We start from the raw sequence: 9,164 nt of genomic DNA, 5'->3' as shown, positions 1-9,164 counted from the left end.
TACCCACACATTTGCCTAACAAGGTAAGAGAAATGTTCTTTGACCCATTGATACACTGAGACATCACTCACCAGTGATGATTTTTCTGTGTGGTCAGAGGGAACAGTTGGGGTCTCAGACTGAGCATCTGATTATCACAGAACCATGCACGAACATAGCAAGTGTCTTTCCTTGGCTATAGCCAGATGTCAGCCTCAGGATAGCCACTGTTGACTAAACTTGATGCATTCTTAGTATTAGTAACTTCACATTGCTTAACAAACAGTGGAAGTAAAGACAACTACGGTTTTTTTGTTTTTGTTTTTGTTTGAGCACATATATATCACGCATAGTATATAAGCAATGTACAATGACCTTGTTGTCTTAGTCCATTTTTTAATTGCTGTATACAAATACCTGAGACTGGGTAATTTATGAAGAAAAGAAGTTTATTTGGCTTATAATTCTATGGGCTGTACAAAAAGCATGATGCCATCATCTGCTCTGGTGAAGGATTCAGGGAGCTTCCAATCAAGGCAGAATGCAAAGAGGAGCTCTGTGGGCAGATACCACATGGAGAGGCAGAAAGCCAAAAAGAGAGCAGAGAGTGACCAGGCTCTGTCCAGCAACAAGCTCCTGCATGAACTAAAAGGGTGAGAACTCATTCAGTGTCACTGGAAGGTCACCAAGCCATTCATGGGGCATCCACTCCCACAATTCAAATCCCTCTCACCAGGTCCCATGTCTAACCTTGGGGTTTCAATATGAGACCTGGCATAGCTAAACAAATCATATCCAAATCATAGCACCTTTGCTAGAAATACTATTATAACTCTTCAGATGAAAAACACAAGGCTCACTGGGGCTCGTAACCGATTCATGGCCATGTCACTTTCCATTTCAAATATAGTTTCTTTAGATTTTATCAGTTTAAGGGGTCCAACATCCTCCCCAATATACACTGGGGGCTTTAGAATCTCATCCACAGTTTTCATTTCTGCTCCAAACACCTGCCTTCATCTTAAGACATTTCAGTGATTTGATTTTTACTTTACAATCCAATCCTTATAAACACTGAATTTTTTAAATTTAGCAACTTTTGCTGTCACTTCTTAGAAATTCACTGTGCTGGTGACTGCAACAAGCCCTCCAACATTTAACCATCCATTGTCATCTAGTCCTCCAAGATCTAAAATGATCTCTCTACCTCATCCTTCTCTCTAAAGACCTACTTCTGAACTACCTTTTCTTGAGCCTTGTCATCTTTACACATTAATACCTCTGTTGTCTCTGCCACAAAACTCTAAACCTGACCCTGTTTATCCTACATTTCTACTCACTACTCCTTCTAGAATACACAGATATTCTGGTCAAAGAGATTCAAATGGGCAGACAGGCTCCGATATAAATCCGATATAAATCCATGATTCTCAAGTCTCTTAAAACTTTAAATCAGATTATGTTGTTGTATATTTTGTAAACCTATCTTTTCTCTCTCAGTATATCCTTCCAATTGACATATAAGCATGTCACATATTTCTCCCTAAAAACACATACACATACAAAAATATCAGAATCCTGTAATACCTTCTAGTCTTTGCCATTTCTCTCCTTTGCTTTGCATCCAGACTTCTTGACTATTCAACATGTTTATGTATTCTTTTTTATTCTGGATATGTCCCACACAATACCATTAAAAGAGCTCTTAATGACTTCACCTATTTTTGAGGCCAGCAGGCATTTTTAGTCTTCATCATACTCAACGTGTCCACAGCATTATAAACCATGTTTTTTGTCCTCCTATGGACATCCTTGTGTTGAATTTCTTTCTACCCTTACATCCTCCCCTTCTCTTCTTCTTTTTAAGGTTCATTTTGTTCTTCATAGAACTTGTTAATGACTATGAAGAACGAAATTTCTCAAAATAAGGCCATGCTGTAACTAATTTCTCCTAGCAAGTACATGCAACAATGTACATACTTTTAATTTCTAATTGGATGTAGTTGACTGACAAATGAAATCTCTATAATAAGCTACCCAAAATGAAACTATTTTCAGTGTTTAAAATGTTATATAATCCTTGCCATCTAATATCGAATACATATTGAAAAACTTTAATTTGTCTCATTGCTCTAGAGGTAAGCATCTTAGCATACGTTCAAGACCCATAGGGTTATGTCTCCTCATGCTCTGTCTTATTTTACCATCATCTTATGCTAACCTTTTTATTACGGATATATCCCACCCAGTCTTTCTCCCACTAAAAACTTTTAAATGCTTCCTTTGAAGCCTTTCTTTGTTCTCATTAATCTGAGTTATCTTACTAAGTCATCTTACTAATTCTCTTATTATCTCCCAATCATTTGTGTTAATTTGCATGATTCTTTGGTTAATATCTGACTATTTCATATGATAGTAAAGTTTTTTTGTAGATGTTTTGCTCACAATTTTATTCCCAATGTCTAGCTAAGTTGCTTGAATGTAACAGGTATTTGCTGAATAATTTCTAATAAATAAATCTTTCCCCAAATACTAGACTTCTAGATATCTCTAACTACTTCTTATATTCATTTTGTGTGTCCCAAATCCATCTTGTAATTATTTTATTTTATTTTATTTTTTGACAGAGTCTCACTCTGTTGCACTGGGTAGAATGCCATAGAATCACAGCTCACTGTAACATCAATGTCTTGGGTTCAAGAGATCTTCTTGGCTTAGCCAGAAGATATAAACCCAGGTGGTTTTATATCTTTAATAGACATGGGGTCTCAGTCTTGCTGAGGGTGGTCTTGAAATCCTGAGCTCAAATGATTCATCCTCCTCAGCCTCCAAAAATGGTAGGATTACAAACTGTGAGCCATTATTCCTGGTAAATTTATTCTAATACACTATATTCCTATTGCTTCACACACACACACACGTGTGTGCACACGCACACGCACACACTCCCCTACTACAGGCATGCCTCTGGATATTACAGTTCTGTTCTAGACTATCATGATAAAGTGATTATCAAAATAAAACTATTCACACAATTTTTTTTTTTTTTTTTTTGGTTTCTTAGTGCATATGAAGGTTGTGCTTGGGAACAGCTTCAAGATATCTGACAAGAGGAACCTGGCATTTGCCTCTACACAAAGAAGACCCAAAATAGCCAGAAAATAATTGCACTTCAAATACAGAAAGTGAAAGAGGTCATTGGATAGAACAGATAAATGACAAGAAATATTTGAAGTATTTAAAGAGAGAGAGAAATCAGCAAGCTGGCTTTGCTTGAACTTGATGGGAGAGGCTCCCAAGTGAGAGCAAAGAATAAGCAAGAGAACCTGTTTTCCACACTCCTACCACAAACTCTTACAATCATAGCCACTGGAGACACCTTTAATGCTCACTGCCTCTGAGCTGGCAGGAGTTCGTGTCACAGCATTAATTCAGAGAAGGAGCACATACTGGCTCCTCCACACGTGCCAAGAGCCCAAGCAGCTGAGTCATGTTTCCATCTAGAGAGCCCAGCCCCCACTACACTGCATCCTGCCCTAGGTCTCTATGACTGCTTCATCTCCACATCAAGGACTGTAGTGGTACAATATTGGTTTGACCCAGTAGTGGTCAGGAACCACAGCAATCTAGCTGGCAATGTCCTATACTCCAGGAAATGCGAAGTCCAAGGGACTGAGGCAGCCCCTGGTACTGCCCCTAGTCCAAGTGACTAAGCATGAGACCAAGGACCTGGGGCTTGTGCTGACCCATCATTCTCCTGGGATCTATGTGCACAGCACCATGGTGGCCCTAGCAACTGGCCCAGCATACCTGTGACTGAAGCCCAAGCAAGCTGTCTGAAGGACTGGGGGTTACTACACTCCATTCACCACAACAAGCATCAAGTATTCTTTTCCAGAAGTCTAGGGATGGGCCTACCAAGCCTGCTTCAACCATAAGAACCAGCACTCACTCAGACATGCCAGCTGAGATTGGGACATCTAGCCCATTATAGCTACTACTAACACCACTGTGTGCTACCTGGGAGCCCAAGGGTTGTCCCACCATTGTTCCTAACATTGCCAACATCATGAACACTGCCAAGAGGTACAAGGACACACATCCTACCTCTGCCATTGCTAGCACCAGAACAAGCTGCCAAGTCTTAAAAATCAGCCTTTCAGGATTTGTTAATACCAGCATGTGCATATGTAGATCAGATTCCCACAGACAGACACAGTTGGCCTTCCACTGCTACCACTGAGGCACAAGAACTAGACAACCTGTCATCCATATCCCCAGAAAAGCCTCTCCACAGCCTTCACTAACAACCACAGCCTAAGCTACTGAGGAAACCATAGACAGCATTGACACTATTCACAGGTGAAGAAATTACACAGAGACCATATCACTGCACTCAGAATCAAAGCAGAAGTGCCCTCCCAACCCATACCATAGACGTATCTCCAGAAAATAGTCTTCCTCTAAAAAAGCCAATTAAAAATATTGGAAGAAGTGACTATTACACCAGAAGCTCATATAACAACATAAGGACACAAGAAATAGAAAAAAGCAAGAAAATGTGACATCTTCAGGAACACGGTAATTCTTCTATGATAGATTCCCATCAAAAAGAAATTTATGAAATACCTAAAACAATTTTTAAATAATTATATTAAAGAAACACAATAACATACAGGAGAAGACTAATTACAGATACAAAGAAATCCTTTAAAAAGTTCAAAATGTGAATGAGAAATTCACCAAAAAGATAGATATCATAAAAACAGAATTGAATGAATTTTGTAACTGAATAATTAAATTAATAAAATAAAGAAATAAAATCATGACTTTCAACAATACATAGATGAAAAGAATTTCAGAACTTGAAGACAGGACTTTAGAAAAAAAAACATTCAGACAAAAAAATAAGGAAAAAAATAAAGAACAATGAAGAAATAAAATATGAGATATTACAGAAATACAAAAGATTATTCAAGACTATTACAAACAAATATATGCTCACAAAATAGAAAATCTAGAGTAAATGGATAAATTCCTGGACACATAAAATGCACCAAGATGGAATCAGGAAAAACTAGAAAAACTGAGCAGATCAATAACATGTAATGAGATTGAATCAGTAATAAAAAATTTCTCAACAAAGAAAAGCCCAGGATGGGATGACTCATTGCCAAATTCTACCAAACTTATAAATTTTAGCTAATACCAATTCTCCTCAAATATGTGAAGAGGAGGAAATTCTTCCTAACTTATTTTGAGAAGCCAATATCACTTTGACACCAAAGCCAGGCAAGGACAAAAAACAAACAAACAAACAAAAACTTTTAGGCCAATATACCTGATGAGCATAGGTATGAAAATACTCAACAAAATGCTAACAAACTGAATCCAAAAGCACATCAAAAATATAATACATTTTTTCCAAAGGGTTTGCTGCCAGAGCACAAGTGTTGTGAAAATTTCCCACTAAAAGCAAAAATGGAAAAGACTCATATTCCTTCATCATCACTGGACACAAAGATTCAGGTAAGTCTACCACTAGTGACCATCTGATCTACAAATGTGGTGCTATAAACAAAAGAACTATGGAAAAATTTGAGAAGGAAGCTGTTGAGAGAGGAAAGGGCTCTTTCTAGTATTTCTGGATTTAATATAAACTGAAATGAGCCTGAGCGTGGTATTACCATTGATATCTTCCTGAGACCAGCAAATATCATATGACCATCACTGATGCTCCAGGACACAGAGACTTTATCAAAAACATTATTATAGATACATCTCAAACACATGGTGATGGCCTGATTATTGCTGCTGGTGCTGGTGAATTTAAGTTGGTATCTCAAAGAATGGGCAGACTCATGACCATGATCTCAGCATACTAATTGTTGGTGTTAACAAAATGAATTCCATTTAGCCACCCTATGACCAGAAGAGATATGAGGAAATCATTAAAGAAGTCAACACTTACATTAAGAAAATTGCCTACAACCCTGCCACAGCAGCATTTGCACCAATTTCTGATTAGAGCCAAGTGCTAACATGCCTTGATTTAAGGAATGGAAAGTCATCTGGAAAGACAGAAACGCCAATGGAACTGGGCTGCTTGAAGATCTACATTGCATCCTACCACCAACTTGTCCAACTGACAAGCCCTTGGGTCTGCTTCTGCAAGATGTCTACAAAATTGGTGGTATTGGTACTTTCCTTGTGCATCAAGTGGAGACTGATACTCTCAAACCCAGTGTGGTGGTCAATCATTTTGCTCCAATCAATGTTATAACTGATGGAAAGTCTGTTGAATTGCATCATGAAGCTTTCAGTGAAGCTCTTCCAGAGGATGTTCATCATAAGGCTGTGGGATTGGAGCCAGCAAGTCCCCTGATCCGCTCTGTGAGTTTGGGCCCATTGCATCCTCTCCTTCAGAAAGGGCAAGCCAAATTCTCACATATTGTAAACAATTTCAAAAAGACAACACACACACACTCTCACACACAAAAAAACAATTTATAGCCAGAAAAGGATCTGAATAAATATTTCTAAAGAGGTGACATACAAATGGCCAAGGCTATGAAAAAAAAAAAATCTCAAAATCACTAATCATCAGAGAAATGCAAATCAAAACCATAATCAGATATCATCTTGCCCCAGTTAGAATGGCTATTATAAAAAAGATAAAAAAACAACAGATGCTGCTGAGAATGCAAAGAAAAGAGATATATGCTGTTAGTGGGAATGTAAATGAGTATAGCCATTATGGAAAACAGAATGGAAATTTCCATAAAAACTAAAAAAGAAACACCATACAATTTAGCAATCCCACTACTGTGTATTGTATTTACTCAAAGGAAGGGAAATAAGTATAACAAAGAGATGCATGCACCCCCCGCCTGTGTTTATTGCCACACTATTCATAACAGAAAAGCATGGATCAACTTAAGTTTCCCTCAAGAACTGAATGAAAAAATTGCATTATATATACAAAATGTAGTATTATTCATCCACAAGAAAGAATGAAATCATGTCACTTGGAGCAACATGGATGGAACTGGAGGTCATTGTGTTAAGTCAAATAAGCCAGGCACAAAGAGACAAACACATCTGTTCTTACTCATTTGTGGGGGCTGATGAAGTTGATCTCAAGGAGGTAGTGAATAGAATGGTAGTCATTAGAAGGTGGGAACAAGGATCAGGGATATGTGTGAAAAGAGGTTGGTTAATGAGCACAAACATACAGTTAGACAGGAAGATTAAGTTCCAATGTTCAACAACAGAGTAGGGTGACCATAGTTACAAACAATGCATTGTAGGTTTCAAAATACAAGAAAAGAATCTTTGCTTAGATTATGCATAGGAATGATAAATGCTCAAGATGATTAATAGCCTAAATACCATGCGTTGGTCATTACACATTCTCCAGATGTAACAAAATGTCACATGTACCCTACAAAAATGTATAAACATTACATATCAAGAAAAAAATAAAAAGCTATGCTTGCACTCTTCTGGAGACAAAGATTCAGTAGCATTATGTCTAAAATGACAATGTACATACCTTAATTAAAAAATATTGTTTTTCTGGGCAGCGCCTGTGACTCAGTGAGTAGGGCACCAGCCCCATATGCCAAGGGTGGTGGGTTCAAACCCAGCCCTGGCCAAACTGCAACAAAAAAATAGCCGGGCGTTGTGGCGAGCACCTGTAGTCCCAGCTGCTCGGGAGACTGAGGCAAGAGAATCGTGTAAGCCCAAGAGTTAGAGGTTGCTGTGAGCCGTGTGATGCCATGGCACTCTACCCCAGGGCGGTACAGTAAGACTCTGTCTCTACAAAAAAAAAAAAACATATATATTGTTTTTCCTGAAAAATGCTAAAGATCATTTACATCTTCAGCAACAATCCTTTTGCTGTTGGAGGGTCTTGTTTTGAAGTTGATGGCTGCTGACTATGGTGGTTGGCAAAGGTTGGATGGCTGTAGCAAGTTATTAAAATAAGGCAACAATGAAGTTTACCTCCATTGACTACCTCATAAAAGACTTCTCTGTAGCATGTGACACTGTTTGAAAACTTTTACCCAGAGTAGAACTTCTTTCAAAATTGAAATCAATCTTTTCAAACCCTACCTCTGTTTTATCAACTAAGTTTAAGTACTATTCTAAATCTTTTGTTTCCATTTCAACAATGTTGACATCTTCACCAATAGTAGGTTCCAGCTCAAGAAACTGGCTTCTTTTTACATCCATAAGTAGCAACTTCTCACCCAGTTGAGTTTTATCCTAAGACTGAAGCAATTCAGTCTTCAGGCTCCACTTCTAATTTTAGTTCTCTTGCAATTTCTGCCACATCTATAAGAACTTCATCCACTGATGTCTTGAACCCCTCAAAGTCATTCATGAAGATTGAAATAAAGGTCTTCCAAACTCCTATTAATATTGCTATTTTTCCTTCCTCCCATGAATCACAAACATTCTTATGCTTGTGCCATCTAGAATGCCATCTAGAATGGTAAAATTTTCCAGAAGGTTTTCAATTTACTTTTCTCAGACCCATCAAAGGAATTACTATCTGTGATAGCCAGAGCCTTGAAATGTACTTCTTAATAATAAAACTTGAAAGTCAAAATTATTCTTTGATCCAGGGGTTGAAGAATGAATGTTGCATTACCAAGCATGAAAACAATATTACTTTCTTTGTACTTCTCCATCAGAGATGGTGGGTGACCAGGCACATTGTCAATGAACAGCAATATTTTTGTATTGTGTGGGATTCATCTAGGGTACAAAAAATTAGGTTACACTGATTGTAGTTGTTAGGTAAGCAGCAATGTTTTCAAAGGGATTTATTTTTTATTTGAGCAATGGGTCTTAACCTTCGACTTAAAATATTTAGTGAACTATTATAAACAGATGCTGTCATACAGGTTTTCTTCTTCCATGTATAGAACACAAAACATAAGCACAGTAGACTTAGAATATTTCTTAAGGCCCCTTAGTATTAAATAAGCATTGAATCAACATAAAGTCACCAGCTGTATTAGCCCCTAACAAGAAAGCTAGCTTGTCCTTTGAAGCTTTGAAGCAGACATTGACTTCTCTTTAGTCATGAAAATCCTAGATAGCATCTTCTTCTAATAGAAGGCTGTTTGTCTACACTGAAAAATCTATTGTTTAGTATAACCACCTTCATCAGT

At 37.7% G+C, this 9,164-nt stretch overlaps 1 pseudogene; it reads left to right on the top strand.

Moving 5' to 3' along the window:
- The first annotated feature begins 468 nt into the window (after nt 1–468).
- The window catches only part of LOC128581047 (putative elongation factor 1-alpha-like 3), a 35,832-nt pseudogene continuing 27,136 nt past the window's right edge, over nt 469–9,164 (top strand).

This window comes from Nycticebus coucang, chromosome 3 (assembly GCF_027406575.1).
Source record: "Nycticebus coucang isolate mNycCou1 chromosome 3, mNycCou1.pri, whole genome shotgun sequence".
NCBI classification, from domain to species: Eukaryota; Metazoa; Chordata; class Mammalia; order Primates; family Lorisidae; genus Nycticebus; species Nycticebus coucang.
The sequence above is the reverse complement of the archived record's forward strand: the minus strand, read 5'-3'. Positions and strand labels throughout refer to the sequence as shown.